This window comes from Pteropus alecto, unplaced genomic scaffold (assembly GCF_000325575.1).
Source record: "Pteropus alecto unplaced genomic scaffold, ASM32557v1 scaffold269, whole genome shotgun sequence".
Taxonomy (NCBI): domain Eukaryota; kingdom Metazoa; phylum Chordata; class Mammalia; order Chiroptera; family Pteropodidae; genus Pteropus; species Pteropus alecto.
This window is the reverse complement of record NW_006443566.1, coordinates 1,254,738-1,271,646: the sequence shown is the minus strand read 5'-3', so window position 1 is coordinate 1,271,646 and position 16,909 is coordinate 1,254,738. Positions and strand designations below refer to the sequence as shown.

The 16,909-nt window shown below is 38.6% G+C and overlaps 1 pseudogene; it reads right to left on the bottom strand.

The window, feature by feature from the left end:
• Positions 1–489: 489 nt before the first annotated feature.
• On the bottom strand, positions 490–605 carry LOC112472849 (annotated as a pseudogene).
• Positions 606–16,909: the final 16,304 nt, after the last annotated feature.

The following is a 16,909-nucleotide window of genomic DNA, read 5'->3' as shown; positions in this document are numbered from 1 at the left end:
TTCCGAGAGAAGAGTCAGAATAAAAATACCCACTTGGGATTAAAAAAATTAAAATATCTGTATAGACCATATTAAAACAGTATCAATTTGAGGAGAAAGAGAAAGCACTAGAAGCTATGAGAGAAAAAATTAGACTACCCATAAAAAAACCATCAATAGTAGATTTCTCATGAACAATTTTTTTAAAATGTCAGAGGAAAACAGTAATATCTTTAAAGGACCGAGGCATAATTACTATGAACTTGGAATTCTATGCCAATACTAACTATCCTTTAAAAATGAGGATGAAACAAAAGCATTTTCAGAGACATAAAGACACAGAAAATATATGCTCTCATATATACTGAAGAATCACTAAGAATATACCTTCACAAGAAGAAAACGGAATCCATGATAAAGGAACACATTACAAGGAACAATCTCGAGAAAAGAAATATTAAAACCATGATAGAAAAGCTAATTAAATACCTTTTTTATTATTATTATTTATGCCTACAGCACCTGGTCTTCTTAGGTGGTCTCCCATTCAAGTACTAACCAGGCCCGACCCTGCTTAGCTTCTGAGATCAGACATCAGGCTTGTTCAGGGTGGCATGGCCATAGCCCATGAACTATGGCTCCACTGGGGTGTGAACCCAGGACCTTCTGCATGTAAAGCAGACGTGCTAATCACTATACTATGGAACCACATCCTGAATACCTTTTAATAAATAAATACAAGAGAAGTAACAGAAAGAGAAAGACAGAAAGAAAAAAAAGGAAGAAACCAAAAAAAGAAAAGAAATTCTGATTAAAATTACCTTGAACTAAGATATGGGTGATAACATGGTGTTGAGAGACGGAGAAAATCCGAAAGTAGCACAGGGTGTGCTAGTTACATTGCCTTGTTAAGGAGGATATAGACATTGATATATTTTAGATTTTGAAAGAAAAAGAAAAAGAAAAATATAAATATTAAAATTGTATTGCCACTAAAAGAATAAAAATACAATAAATAAATTCCATACCAGAAGAAGAACATAAAAGAAATGAATGGGCTGCATGGATACACAGTACATTGTGATGATGGTGGCCTCTGAGGAGAGCACTGGTAACAGGCATGGGGCTAGGGTCGGAGGCTAATGAGGATTTTAATCTTTTCTCTAATGTTTTCTTTCCTTAAAAAAACACCGCAGGCAAATAAGACAAAATTTGAAAAGTTAATATTACCAGATGGTAGGAATATAGATTTTTGTTATACTTCATATTTTCCCATATTTTAAGTTTTTCTTAAAACAAACAAACAAAAACCAAAACTCTTGTGCTTATTCTGAGTTATTATCCAAGTGTATGAAGAATGTGAATGAATTCCCAAACAATCTAGATTTGAGCCCCTGAAGTCTTGACAGATCGATTCAACCCACATCCAGAGCAGACGTGGGGCTGTAACATACTCCATCTGTTATATGCAGGTGAGAAAAATTCTTAATGGAAGAGATCTCCGGTGAACTTAAGGGGTCATTGCCTTTTAAATACTGGTGGTTTATAGAGCCCCATTATCTCATGCTCTGCGTTGGTTTGAATTACTCGTCTCTGGCTTCGGTGTGCAAGTAGTGGAACAAAGATGTCAATATAGAAACTACCATAGCCAGGGGTCAGCAGGGGGTTACCCAATTAGAGAACCCTTAAGAAACCACAGAAAAGAAAATAACTTTTCTGTCATAATAAGAACCCTTCCTGCAGGAGACAGAACAATCACTTCTGTGTGTTAGTTTTCTCTTGCAGTGGGTGAATCATGAAGCACAATAAAAAACACAGTGAGATCGTCTTCTGTGAATGACGGGCACTGGCAGTGGGTTGCCCATGGGATTCCACACTCACTAGAACAACTGCTATAACACACTACACTCTGCACCCATGTACAAGGAAAAAGTCATTCTAAAAGAAGAGAAGGGACAAAAGGCAAATTCGTGAATGGGCTGTATTTGCATTTTCCTCAATGGACATTTATATGAGAAACTGTCTTAAAGGAGCCTCATAGTCTTAAAATATACTCTTAGAATGTAGCAAGGCAGTGATTATTGGCCAAAGGAAGTCCTATAAATATCCTACTCATTCTTCAATAAAGGATCCAAGTCTCACCTCCATGGAAGGCTTCCTCTTTATTGCAGCGTCTGGAATGACTCAAGTCAGACACTAAGTCAGATTATCAATGCTATGGTCCCTACCCAAGATAACAAAAGCCTGACCCAGGGGCAGTGGAAATAGAGAATAGGTTACAGATCCAAGAGAGATTCCAGAGGTAGAATCATAGGAATTGGTGGCCCTTTAGCTATGCAGGAGTTGAGGTTACAGAAGTATCCCAAGGTAATTCCAAACGTCCTTGAAATCCCATCGACTTAGATTAGAAGTAAAAATAGAGGAGATAAATGGTTGGGCATGGAAGGAGGCATACTAAGATGAAGTTTCAGATATGTTGAGGACCTTTGAGGGGCAAATTCTAGTAAGGAACTGGAAATATGCAACTGGAAGTCAGGATAAAGATCGGGAGATGGCGAAAATCACCAGTGCAAATTGGCAGCTGATTCACAGGTGTGGGTAGGACTAGATAAAGACAGTGTGTAATGTGATAAAAGGGCTGGGAGTACTCCAGTCAAAGGGTTTCAAAACTATGCTTCTCATAGCCATAGGGAGAACGAGGGACAGAGAATGATAAGCAGGTAAGACTCCAGCCCACCATTTTAAGTAGAGCAGATCAGCACTTTCTAGTTTACAAATGAAGGCTTCCAGGTTAGATTTCATTTAAAGAGAGGATCCAAGGCTCAAAAATTTTTCTAAAAACCACTAGAAGTCTACAACCTGACTGAGGTTCATGAAACTGCTCTGGTGAAACAGGCCAGGGCACACCGTTTCTTCTACCATCCGAGCATTGCCCCTGGCGGCAGGATGGCTGCAGGAGCCCTGCCCACAGGCCAGAGCCCAGATGGTAAGAAACCCCTGGGTCCAGGGAGGTAGGAAGGAGAGAGTGTCACAGGCTGGCTAGAAGCCCCTACCCAGATGGGAAAAAGAAGTGGCTTAAAAGAAGTCAAAATCCCGCCCGGAAGATCTCAGGGTGTGGTTGGATAGGTGGTCAAGGACAGAGTCAAAGACAAGGAGCCAGGTCAATGTTGGGAGAGTCAGAGAGAGTCCAGGTGAGGACACAAGAAAGGGTGAGGCTGAATGAGTGGATAGTTGTGACTTTGTCCTCAAACAGAGAAAGTATGCCAGGGCAGCTGGCACTGTTGGAGGAGGCCAGCAGAGCAGCTTTAAGCAACTGAGCTATGTAACAGAGTTCTTACTCCAGGTGGAATGGGTCATCATCATCTTGGCCCCATCATCTAAGAGACTCTGAAAAGGTCACAAGAGACAAAGCTTTTACCCACTGTCTCTATCCGTGAAATGAAAGTGCAAATACCCCTGGGTAAAGGAACACATTCTCTTAGATTTAAAGTTAAAATGGCTGGTAATGAATGCTCTCCTGGAAGCAGATGGGGAAACTAGAGGAGTTCAAATCAAGTCCTGTAATGAAACTGTAGAACTCATCGGATCACCCTTAATCTGAGAAAGTGCATGGGGACCAGAAGTATGAAGGGAGAAGGGCCGGGGGCTGATGAAAAGTCTGTAGAGGAGGAATGTCAGTGGAAAGAAGACAGTTTCTTCCTGAACCCATCTGGCAGCATCGATGCCATTGTCGAGGCAACAAATCTCTTCTAATACAGAGTCCTGGAGTCCGGAGTGAAATCTCCTCCAAACTCTCCTAACTTCTTTCCTTCCTTTTTTGGAAAGCTCCGAGGTAGCAAACATGCCTTTCAGTCTGTTTGGTATAATTACCCCCTGCATGCCTCTATCTGCCTCCACCTCTGCACTTTGCCATCCAGCCTGGGCTCTTAGCAAGTATTGTGCCGCCATCAAGATGGCTCGAGGCAATGAGAACCTGGTTCTCTCTGGATTTTACCATCTCTTTTGTAATACCCCTCTACCTATGATGATTATAAACCCCACTCTGTCTTTTATGAACCCCTTTTATTAATATCCCTGTGAGCTAGGTCTTGTCATTTTTAAATCTTTTCCCCAGAAAAATAGAAGGAGGAATAAGCTTCAGATACAGTGAGTCCTGTGTCATAAAAACCACCAGACAATTCAATATTTCAAAGTTTCTGGAAAGAAATACCTGGGCAACATTTCTCAATATCCCGTTCCAATGTGTAACTACATTCATCCTAATCTATCTCTCTTAACATTATTTCTGCATTTCAACTTTTCTAATATTGTCTAGATCCAATTTCTGTACTCTCCAAAACCAGTACCTCTTTGGTGTGATATTTAAAGACTTTGTCTCAATACTTTGTATTAAAGATGCAATATAAAAATTAATTGCCTTGTATCACGGGAAGCCAACTATTTAAAGTGTTGTCAACCAGTATTATTACAATGAATGTGATAATAAAGTTTAAGATGAGTCATGTAGAGCAAAATTGCAAATGTACTCAGATGAAAGACTCAGCAGGAGTTACAACCAAGCTTTGTAATAAAAGGATAGAGCAGATGACGACATTCTGAAAACCCCATTTCTTTTTGGCCAGATGCAATTTGAAATAATGATAGGTCTCTCTAAATCCAAATGAGTTCTTTTTATTTCAGCTTCTCTGATGAAGACCCTAAGATACAACTATATTTTACCTCCGTAAATATTGAAAAAGTGGGAAAGAACATTCAAAAGTGGCCTTTGCACCCTAATGATATATCTCTCTCCAGCACCTGTCAACAGGAGTGATGCTTGCCAACTCCCTTTCCTAGTCATCAGAAAAGAGCATTTTGCTAATGAGAATGTAATGAAATATGACCCCTCCCAAAGGAAACACATTCTTCATGACCGTTGGAAGGACTACTAGAATCAGAATCAAGAAACCTGAGTTTTAGTCCTGCTCTGTTATAAGGAGATTTTGGTCAAATCATGTAACTCTGTCTGTGCTTTACCTTCTTCATCTGACAAAAGGTATTTGGGGGAAAAAATCAGTATCCCATTTAGATTATGTACTTACTGTGTCTTGAAAAGTAGAAGGTGTCCTTGTGGGTTCTTATTCTCATTTTTTATTTATAGCTTTCTGGCCTTGTTCACCTGGACAGGTTACCAGAAGTTTCCTCGCCTCCTCCTCTAAAAAGGGGCAGAGCCATAAATTTCATGTATATAAAAATAAGCTGGTCTGACGTGACTGAACAGGAATTAGACGTTGAACTGCTCTAGGAGCTAGTCTTCTCTCTGACTCTGAACCCTGTAATTATAGTGAGCTATAAACCACAATGTAGCATATTTGCTCTGAGCATTCCAGTAAATAACGTAGAATTACAGGGCTGGAAGAGCCCTCGGAGATCATCCAGTCCAACCCTTTCATTTTACAGATGAAGAAACTGAGGTCTAGGAACGTTAAGAAGCTTGCTTGTGGTTTATACAAACAGCTAATGATGACACTGGATTAGAATCCAGATTCTTGATTTCTTTGTCTTGTGGTCTTTCTTGTTGTAAAGCTCCTCACTGACTTTACATAATTCGGGTGAACTGATTTGTTGAGACAAATACTCACTTAAAGATTCCTGTTACAGTCATTGCTCACTTCTGTGGTCTAACACAGAGGTACCCAACATTTTTGGCACCAGGGACCAGTGCTTGTATGCGAATCTAACACCTGATGATCTGAAGTGGAGCTGAGGTGGTGATGCTAGTGCTGAGGAGTGGCTGCAAATAGAGATGAAGCTTTGCTCGATTGTCTGCTGCTCACCTCCTGCTGGTACTGGTCTGTGGCCCAGGGGTTGGGGACTCCGGTATTGGTCTGCGGCCCAGGGGTTGGGGACCCCTGGTCTAACAGACATCTGTCACTTAATAGTGGCAGAAATTCCCATTTTCTTATTGGCTTTTATTGTAAAATTGGAAAAATATTTTCCTGGAAAGGTCTCCCTAGTAGGTTGATTGCAGATGTCTCCCTAGTGATATTATCTATTTCTTGGAGGCAGACACAGTGGCACACTTATAAAGGCCATAGGATTGAACTTAGAAAATCCAAGGTCTGAGTCTTGGCTGTAATTCTTTGGAGTTGGGATCTTGGGGGAGCCTAACTCTCTTTCTGAGCCATTTTTCTCATCTGGAGAATGACACAATACCTCTGAATACATTTTATAAAATACAAGCGTGATATAAATATTGGTGCAATTATTGCCTTAAAAGCCCAACCAAACCCAGCGTGTGGTGAGCCGCACAAGTGACACTTGGTAAATCATTCTGGTCCCACGTTATGCAACCCGATGGCTTGGTGGGCATTTGGGAAACCTTCAGACTTACTTCTCCTTTTTGGTATCTACATAAACATTTTTCTCCTTTCTCAGATTTTGAGCACCTCACCTTTGTTCCAGCCACTTGCCTCTTTTCCATCGCTGATGGAAAAAAAATTTTTTCCCTGTGCCCCGCAATGACCTGGCTCTATATTTTCAGTAATCAAGACTTTCCAGTTGTTTGAGGCCAACTGGGGGAGGTTGGTGACTCCTTCTGTACATCTAGAGCAATAAACTGAGGGAGTGGTGCCATACCAAACACGGCATAACTCTGGCTTGTAAGCGACAGAAACAACATTTAAGCATTCTTAAGCAAAGAAGGTAATTTATTGGAATGGTACTAGGATGGCTCACAGTTCTGACACCCAGATGTCTGCAGGGACCTCAGGAGTAGTAAGAACTGGGGTATCCCCCTGCCCAGGTTCACTCTGCTTCTCTCATTGCATTGGCCTAATGCCTAATCCTCTCCAACTGCAGGCAGGTCCCCTCCACACCATAGGAAATGGCCAAGGCACGTCATTTTGTAACTAGAGAGAGACCAGCTCTGGTTTGAGAAATCCTAGAGAATTCTAAGAAGCCTTTCTGAGGTTTGGTATTGAGGCAATAAGTTCAGGTTCCATGACACAAGACTGGCCACATAACTCAAGTGTACCTTTTAACCCCCAAGCAAAATAACTAGTTCAAAATATGGAGTATTTGTCCAGAGGAAGTGCATAAGATCTGCTGGGCACTTGGAAACAGTAGATATATACCACAGTTTTTATGGCCTCATTTTTCTCTAAAAACAGACCTCTTCACTAAAACAAATACATGTAACCACTGAAGATCATGAATCTTCAATCCGATGATTGAAAAGGTAACTCATAAAAGAATACAAGCATCTACTTACAATCAGATGCTTTCTGTATTACAGAAGTTTTCCTCATCCGCGGTTTCGCTTTCCATAGTTTCAGTTACCCACTGTCAACTGCGGTCTAAAAATATTACAGTTGACCCTTGAACAACAAGGGTTTGAACTGCATGAGTCCACTTATACAGGAATTTTTTCAATAAATAGAGTGACCCTTCGAATCCACCTGTTTTATATCCACAGATTCAACCAACCACGGGTCATAAACAGTATTTTCACATTCCCAACAGCAGATTCCCAACTGTGGATTCCCAGCCACAAATGCAACATACTGTTTTCCATCTGTGGTTGGTTGAATTTGCAGACTGTAGAGTCAAAAGTTGTACACGAATGTTTGTCTGTGTAGCGGTCAGCACCCCTAATCCCCATGTTGTTCAAGAGTCAACTGTAAATGAAAAATTCCAGAAATAAATTTTAAATTGTGTGCCATTTTGAGTAGTGTGATAAAAATCTCACATCATCCATCTCTGTCCGCCCAGGGTTTGAATCATCCTTTTGTCCAGCATCTCCACATTGTGTACACTCCCCACCTGTTAGTCACTTAGTAGCTCACGTGGTTATCAGATTGTTTATATGAGAGAGAGAAAGAGAGAGAGAGAGAGAGTGTGTACATAACTTTTCTTACAGTATATTGTTATAATTGTTCTATATTATTAGTATTTGTTGTTGATCTCTTACTGTGCCTAATTTATCAACTAAACTTTATTATAGGTATGTATATATAGGAATAAACATAATATATATATAGGGTTAACTATTGTTTGTGGCTTAAGTCATCCACTAGGAGTCTTGGTACCTACAATCTTTGGATAATGAGGAAGCACTTCTAACATACCAATAAATTCTAGTAATCTAACAGCTATGCCATACAAGCATATTGTAGTAAATCCCTTTGAAAGGGTTAGAATATGTGTATTATTTTTCCTTCTATCTTATCTTTCTGTTGTTTACCTGCCTCCTCCTACATCCAGTGAATCAAACACATGCTTGTAGATTTCGTAACACAGTTCTAAGCCTGCTCATGGAATTTTCACTGGTCCTTGCAGGTGGTTTCCCCTTTACACTAACGAAAGAGTTGACGTTGACTTTCCTTCCAGAGCGAGGCTCGCACACTTTAACGTGCATAAAGAACTTCCCAGACAATGTGCTCAGGTGCAGCTGCCCTAACCCAGTGGTGCCCAAGCTTGTCTGCACATTGGAGTCACCTGGGAAACTTCGACCTAGACCCACGAAACCCCAGTCTCTGAGGGTGGCACAAAGTCATCAGAAGTTTTTTTAAGTTTTCCAGGTGCTTCCAACATTTAGAATAGTTTGGGAACCGCTGTCCTAACCCCAGGTTCTCAGCTCTGACTGTATACTCAAATAACCGGGACAGCTTAATGAACTAAAATTTCCTGAGCCTCAGCCTAATCCAATTAAGTTACAATCTGGAAAGAGGGAGGATGGAATGACTGGATGTGAGCATGAGCATTAAAAAACAAACAAACAAAAGACAACTCCCCAGCTGATTAGTTTTAGCCCGCCCCCAGAGATTCTAACTGAAGGAGTTTATGGTGGGGTGTAGGAATTTGCTATTTAGCAAGCTCTCTCCACCCCCTGCCCCGGTGATTCTGACTAAGGGGTCCGCACCTCACTCTGAGAAATGATTCACTTACATCCTGGCTACACAGAGTGTGCTCCACGTACCAGCAGCACTAGCATCTCCTTGGAGTTGGGGAGAAATACAGAGATTCATGTGCAGAGTAGAGCTTAAATATCATCTGTCTAGAGGTATTCCTTAACGTTCATTCCACATTGGGATCCCTTGGAGCTTTAGAAAATACTGCAGGCCTATTCCACCATGACAGATTTTGATCTAATTGGCCAGAGGTGTGGCCAGGGACACCCTGGGACACATTTTTTTTATAGCAGCCGAGGTGGAGAACCACTTCTAGAACTTTTCTTCTCATGCAATTGATGATTATTCAGTTCTCCTTTCAGTTGGGCTTAAAGATTTTAGTACCAGAGTCACATCACTGACCCCTGTAGATAGCATTGGAAAATTTTGTATCAGTCACAATAAGTCAGTGTCATGGTTTGGACTTATCTAAACCTGCAGTAGCAAGGCAACCAAAAAAAAAAAAAAAAAAATACCAACCAAAGGTTTTTTTGTTCATCTACTGTTATTTCTTCATTTCCAACATTTTTTAAAGATTATTTCCACATCTCATTAAATAGACATGTGAAAGTCATCAGCAATAAACCATAAAAGGCCATAAGTACAAAAATTTATGGGGATTTTTTATAATATATTTAAAAGTTCAAATTCAGTCCCCTGAAAAACGGCATTAGAGCCCAGTCATGGGACAGAACTGAGAAACAAGAGCTTCTATCAACCGCTCTGTTTGCTTTGTGATGGTGATGAGCTTCCAGAAGGACGCCATCGGAGCTCAACGAGGGTTCAGCTCTGAAACTACGCATGTCATTACAGTGTCCAGCACACAGTAGGTGCCCAAGGAATGCATTTCTTTCTCCTCAAAACTCTTGCAGCCTTACGTTTGTGCCTCTTGTGATATTTATCCCCCTCAATCTAAATCGCTCTCTTGAATGCATATGTCTTACATTACCCTTCCAGATTGAGATTGTAGGTTTCTTGTGAAGAGAAAATGTCTTATTTATCAATCCTACCTCTTGTCTCAGACGAGTGCTTAGTTTAGAAATCAACCAATTAAGAGTGTGAATGGGTCATGGGTGGATAAGCTATTCCTTTGAACAATTGTCCTTACCAAGGATATAGGGGTATTCAGATGGAGTTTTCTCAATTTATCATCAGCCCCTACTGAGTCATTCCCGTTAAGCATTTCTCTCCACCATCGATTCTGATCTAAGCCAGAGGAGTCAGCTCTGTGGGCAGTGACAGCCAGACTCCAGATGTCTGAATGGCACTCGTTTGCCTTAGAGTTTTCACATTGCAAATATACTTAGGCTCCTGCAGAACAACTTCCATCAGGCCAGGTACTGAGGCCAAGGCTCCAGAACCACACGCTGAGCACTGAGGCTTTCATATCTCTTCTTCCATTTCAAACTGAAAATAATACTGGCTGTCTTGCAGAATGCTAGGAAGAGCTTCAGAGATCTTAACTGTGGTCTCAGAGCAGCCAAAGAATAAGCATCTGAGAGCACAAATGGAAGAGGAGTGGGGATATTTTTCCTTCTTAGAAAAGAAAGGATGATGTAGAAAAAAGAGAAGTGTTGAAATAAATTTCTAGGCCCAAGATGGCGCCACTCCTATCAGGGGTGTCACGTCGGTGAACTGAAACTTAGATGACTTTCCTGTCCCTGTAAATACTCCACTTGACCAGAAACACAGTATATTCAGTCAGCCAATCCCAAACGCCAAGAAGACTCTGCGTTTTCTCTCCCCAAACAAGGTGTCTATGTGGACCCCGCCAATCAGATATTTTTTATATTTCTCTTCCTTGCTCTTTATTTATCATCCTATAAAAGCTTGCTGTCCCCATTTTGCAGTGCTCCGAATGGAGGCTGTCTCCTTCATGAAGTGTTAAATAAAGTTTGGTTGTATCACCTAAATTGTTTAATCATTTTTTTTTTTAACAGAAGTAACCTCAATATTTGAGATATGGTCAGATTTGTGTTGAAATAACTTTCCTAAGTTTATGGAGATTCTCTGCAATGATCAACTTTTTGTGGTCTCTCCATCTGTCACACGGGCAACACTCGTGCCAAGTCCCTTAGTGGGAAAATGTTCCCTCAGCTCCGAAGGCCACAGTTCAGATGATGATCCAGTGCAACCATTGCCACACTCTTGGTCCATTCCACACCGGGTTAAAAAGATCATGGATTTCTCAGACCAAAAGGAAACTAAATTAGCTGCTTGTAATTTCTCCATGAGAGACTAACTAGCCTGTTCTCACTCCCTGGGAAACAATGGGTCCCTCTCGGATAATGATATTGTTTACAGGCTTCTACCGAAACTTACATATCATTCCTTTCTTAGACTTTCAGAGCAGGAGCAGAAGGGCAAGTAGTAAGAAAGTTTTTTTTGTTTGTGTGTTTTACGTTTATTAAGAAAAAGTATAGGTAGGTGCGTGTGTGTGTGTGTGTGTGTGTGTGTGTGTGTGTTTGGGTGTGTATAAAAGAAAAATAAGTTTGGGCTGGTTAATCTATTCTGCAAGCTATTTGGCTCCATATTTTCTCCAAAAGTAAGGGTTAATAAGTTGGGTTAATAAGCGGACGCAAGGCCTATTGGAGGTCCAGCAGCCCTCCTTCATCCAGGCCTGGATGTGTGCTGGTCCCTGGACTGGGCTCCTGTGCTATGAAGGTCACCAGACAAGGGGAAAATGCTAGACTGTGGCTCTTACGTCAGCTCGTTTGACCAGTGAGTCACTCAGCTAGTAAGAAGTGATGTTACTTTTTCTTAGATATCTCTCCCTCAGACACTCTGGGACCAGTGGATTCGGGCATTCTTGGAGCTGGTGATAATGTCAGCAAACAGTGTAGAAGCTTTCCCAACCAACCTGTTCGATCAGCTCGAGAGAGAAGCCTGGTGCTCCCCATGCGCTCTGTAAGACAAATGTGACAGTGGCCCCAGCTCCCAGATTGGGTGCTGGCCTCTTCTCTTCCCAACTATTGTGTTGTTTTCTTGTTTTTTTTTTTTTTTCAATTAGCTACTAATAACCTTTTATAGTGGATATATTAGTATAATTATGTAATTTAATTTTGTGTTAAGTAAATTAATGAAAATAAATATCAAACAAAGGTTGTTTCTATAAAACTAAGCTGAGTATTTTGGAAGGCTGTATAAAGGTGAGTTGCTAAAACATATATTGTTGTTCAATTGGGGGAGAAATAGGCAACTAAAAATGTTGGGTAAAAAATTGCAGAAATCTACATGAGTCTTCGCTCTGATTGTTTTCCAAGTTTTGTTCTAGTTTAAAGAAAGCGAAACTGAAGGCAAAGCATGATGTTTTACAGAAGTGGGTTTTGCAAGGAAGAGAATGGGGACACCCTAGCAGAGGACACAGAATTGGAGCAAAGGTCTCAGTCCTGCATCGAAAGCTTGGTGAATAAACATAGATATTTACAGATTTTAAGTTAAAATGGTTTTAAAGTAAATATGCAACATTTTTAATGTTCTCCTTATTATTTTTAATAACTGACCCCCTAATAGTTCCAATTATATTGGCTTAAGAGGGTTTCTACTGCGACACCAACACCCGCCCTCGACACCTCATAATGTTAAACATCTGGGAGGGTGAAATAACAAACACCAAATTTTCATCATTGTCTCCTTTACTCTTTATTTATGTGTTTTGAGATAAAACTGAGAAGGCAAGATAGTACTTATTAAATACTGGCCTTGCCAAGGGCAACAGTTTGCCTGGATTAAGGTGCACATGATACCCGTCAAACTTCCAATAAAGTTTTTATACTAAGCTTTAACTCTACAAAACTTAAATGCACGATTATGTGACTATATTTCACAGAAAGGCAAAGAATACAGATAAAGCTAAGTTCCTGTAATCACTCCAAACCCAAGCCCCGTCAGCTTTCCAGAGGTAACCCTTAGAATCAGTTTGGAAGGGTCTTCTCTGTCCTTTCCACGCATTTACATATTTACATATATGTCTATCTAAATGTATAGCGACGCTTTATGTTTTCTGTTTTATTTTGCATAATGATTTCTTTTTATCTTCCAACTTTATTGAGGAATAATTGACAAGTATAATTATATATCAAGTATACAACATTTGGTATATGTATACATTGTGAAATGATTACCAAGATCAAGATAATCGCATACATCACCTCACATGGTGAACGCTTGTGTATGTGTGTGTGTGTGTGGTGGGAATGCTTAAGATCTATTCTCAGCAAATATTGCAAGGACACGATACAGTACTATTAATTATAGTCACCATGCTATGAATTAAATCATCAGAACTTATATCTTAAAGTGTATGCGCTTTGACCCACATACTCCATTTCCCCTTCTCTTTCGGCCCTGGCAACCTCCTTTCTGTTCTGTTTCTATGAAATTGGCTTTTTTTTTTTTTTAAATCTCACATATTGGTGATACCATGCAATATTTGTCTTTCTCTGTCAGGTGTATTTCACTTAACATAATGCCCTCGAGTTTCATCTAGGTTGTCACAAAGAACAGAATTTCCTTCCTTTTTATGGATGAATAATATTCCTGTGTGTGTGTGTGTGTGTGTGTGTGTGTGTGTGTGTGTGTGTACACATTCATCCATCAAAGAACTTAGGTTGTTTCTGTACCATAGCTATAGTAAACAATGCTGGGACAGTCATGGGAACGCCGATATATCTTCAAGATCCTGATGTCATTGCTTTCGTATGTGTGCCCAGTAGAGGGATTGTTGGGTCTATGGTTGCTCTATTTTTAATTTTTTGAAGACTCTCCGTACTGTTTTCCATAGTGGCTGCACCAATTTACATTCCCACCAACTATATATAAGGGACTTCTCTTTTCTCCACACCCTCACCATCATTTGCAATATATTTTTTCAAAAAAAAGAAAAAAAAAAAGCCATCCTAACAGGTACAAGATGATATCTCGTAGGGGTTTTGATTTGTATTTTCCTGATAATTGGTGATGTTGAGCCCCTTTTCATGTACCTATTTGTCATTTCCAAGTCTTCTTTGGAAAAAAATCATTTACTCAGGTCATCTGCATGTTTTTTAATTGGATTATTTGTTTTTTTCTATTGAGTTGTCTGAATTCTTTATATGTTTTCAATATTAACCCTTTATCCACTCTAGGGTTTACAACTATTTTCTCCAATTCTATTAATTGCCTTTTCAATTTATTGCTTGTTTCCTTTGCTGTGCATAAACTTCTTAGTTCGATGTAGTCTCACCTGTTATTTTTGCTTTTATTATCTGTGCTTTTAGTCTCTTATCCAAAAAAAAAAAATCATTGCCAACAGCAATGCCAAGGAGCTTACTGCCTACGGTTCCTTCTAGGAGTTTTACAATTTCAGGTCTTACGTTTAAGTCTTTAATCCATTTTGAGTTAATTTTTGTGAATTATGTAAGATAAGTGTTCATTCTTTTGCATGTGAATATTTAGTTTTCCTAACATCATTTATTGAAGAGACTGTCTTTTCCACAATGTATATTCTTGGTTCCTTTAGTATATATTGACATATATGCATGGGTTAATTTCTGGGCCATCTAGCTTGTTCCACTAATCTATGTGCCTTTTTTTTTTTTATGCCAGTACCGTACTGTTTTGATTACTATAGGATTTTAATATAATTTGATATCAGAAAGTATGATGGCTCCAGCTTTATTTTTCTCAAAATTCTCTATGATGGCTCCAGCTTTATTTTTCTCAAAATTCTCTTTGCTATTAGGGAGTCTTTTGGTTCCATCCAAATTCTAGGATTGTTTTTCTATATCTGTGAAAATGCCATTGGAATTTTGATAGGATTAAACTGAATCTGTAGATCACTTTAGGTAACATAAACTTTTTAACAATATTAATTTTTCAACTCATGAACACAGGATGTCTTTCCATTTATCTGTGTCTTCTTTGATTTCTTTTCCAACATCTTACCATTTTCAGTATATGAGTCTTCCACCTCCTTGGTTAAATTTATTTCTAAGTATTTTATTGTTTTTGATGCTACTATAATGGAATTGCTTTCTCAATTTCTCCTTCAGATAGCTAGCTCATTGTTAGTGTATAGAAGTGCAACTAATTTTTACGTTGATTGTGTATCCTACAGCTTTACTGAATTTATTAGTTCTGTCAGTTTTTTGGTGGCATCTTTAGGGTTTCCTACATATAAGATACAAACAGAGATTGTTTTACTTCTTCCTTTCCAATTTGGATGCCTTTTATTCTTTTTCATAGGTAATTGCCCTGACTATGTTGGATAGAAGTGTTGAGCCTAGACACCTTTGTCTTGCTTCTGATCTTAGCGGAAAGGCTTTTAACTTTTCACCACTGAGTATGATGCTAGCTGAGAGCTTCTAATATATGGCCTTTATTATGTAGAAGTACATTTCTGCTATACCTAATTCGTTGTGAGTTTTTATCATGAAAGGCTATTAAATTTCGTCAAATGCTTTTCTACATCTATTGAAACGATCATATGATTTTTATCTTTCATTCTGTTCATGTAGTGTATCATATTCATTAATTTGCATATTTAGAACCATCCTTGAACTCCAGGGGTAAATTCCATTTGATCATGGCGTGTGATATTTTAATGTGCTCTTAAATTCCATTTCGCTAATGTTTTGTTGAGGACTTTCGCATCTATTTTCATGGAGGATATCGGTTTGTAATTTCCTTTACTGGTAGTGTTCTTGCCTGGCTTCAGCATCAGGATAAAACTAGCATTATAAAATGAGTTTGCAAGCATTTTTTCCTCTTAATTTTTTGTAAGAGTTTAGAAGGATTGGTATTAATTTTTCTTTAAATATTTGAAAGAACTTACAAGTGAAATTACCTGGGCCTGGGCTTATTCGTTGAGAGATTTTCAATTAGTAATTCAATCTCCTTCATTATTGTTCTGTTCAGATTTTCTATTGCTTCATGATTCAGTCTTGGTAAATTGTATATTTCTAGGAATTAATTCATTTCTTCTAAGTTATCTAATGTTCTCTTGGGATCCTTTCTATATCTGTGATATCAGTTGTAATGTCCCCTTTTTTGTTTATAATTTTATTTATTTGAGTCACCTATCAATTTTGTTTGTCAGTTTTGCTTATCTTTCCAGGAGGCCAGCTATTAGTTTCACTGATCTTTTCTATTGTCTTTCTAATCTCTATTTCATTTGTTTCTGCTCTAATTTTTATAATTTCCTTTCTCTTACTAACTTTGAGTTTAATTTGCTCTTCTTTTTCTAGTTCCTTGAACTGCAAGGTTAGTGTATTTATTTGAGATCTTTCTCTTTTTTTTAATATAGATATTTATTACTATAAACTTCCCTTTAGAATTGTTTTTGCACATCCAATAAGTTTTAGTATGTATATTTACATTTTGTTTTTCTCAAGATTTTAAAAAAATTTTCCTTTTGATTTCTTCTTTGTTAAGGAGTATGTTGTTTAATTTCCACATATTTTGCTTTTTCCAGTTTTCCTCCTGTTATTGATTTCTACTTTTATACTATTGTGGTCAGAAAAGATACTTGATATAATTTCAGTCTTAAATTTGTAAACACTTGCTTTATGGATAAAATATGATCTATCCTGGAGAATGTTCTGTGAGTGCTTGAGAATAATGTGTACTCTCTTGTTGTTGGGTGGATTGTTCCGTATATGTCTGTTAGGTCTGTTTGGATTACAGTATAGTTTAAGTTCATTATTTCCATATTAACTTTGTACGATCTTTCTATGGTTGAATGTGGGGTGTTGAAGTTTCCTACTATTATGACATCACTGTTGTTTTGGTTTTTTTTTTTTTTTGCCTTCAGATATATTAATAATTGTTTAATATATTTAGATATTCTGATATTTGGTACATAATTATTTACAATTGTTATGTCCTCTTGATGAAGTGACCCCTTTATCATTGTATAAAGACCTTCTTTGTCTCTTGTTACAGTTTTTGACTTAAAGGCTACTTTATCTGATAAAATTATAGCTTCCTCTGCTCTCTTTTGGTTTCCATTTGCACAGAAT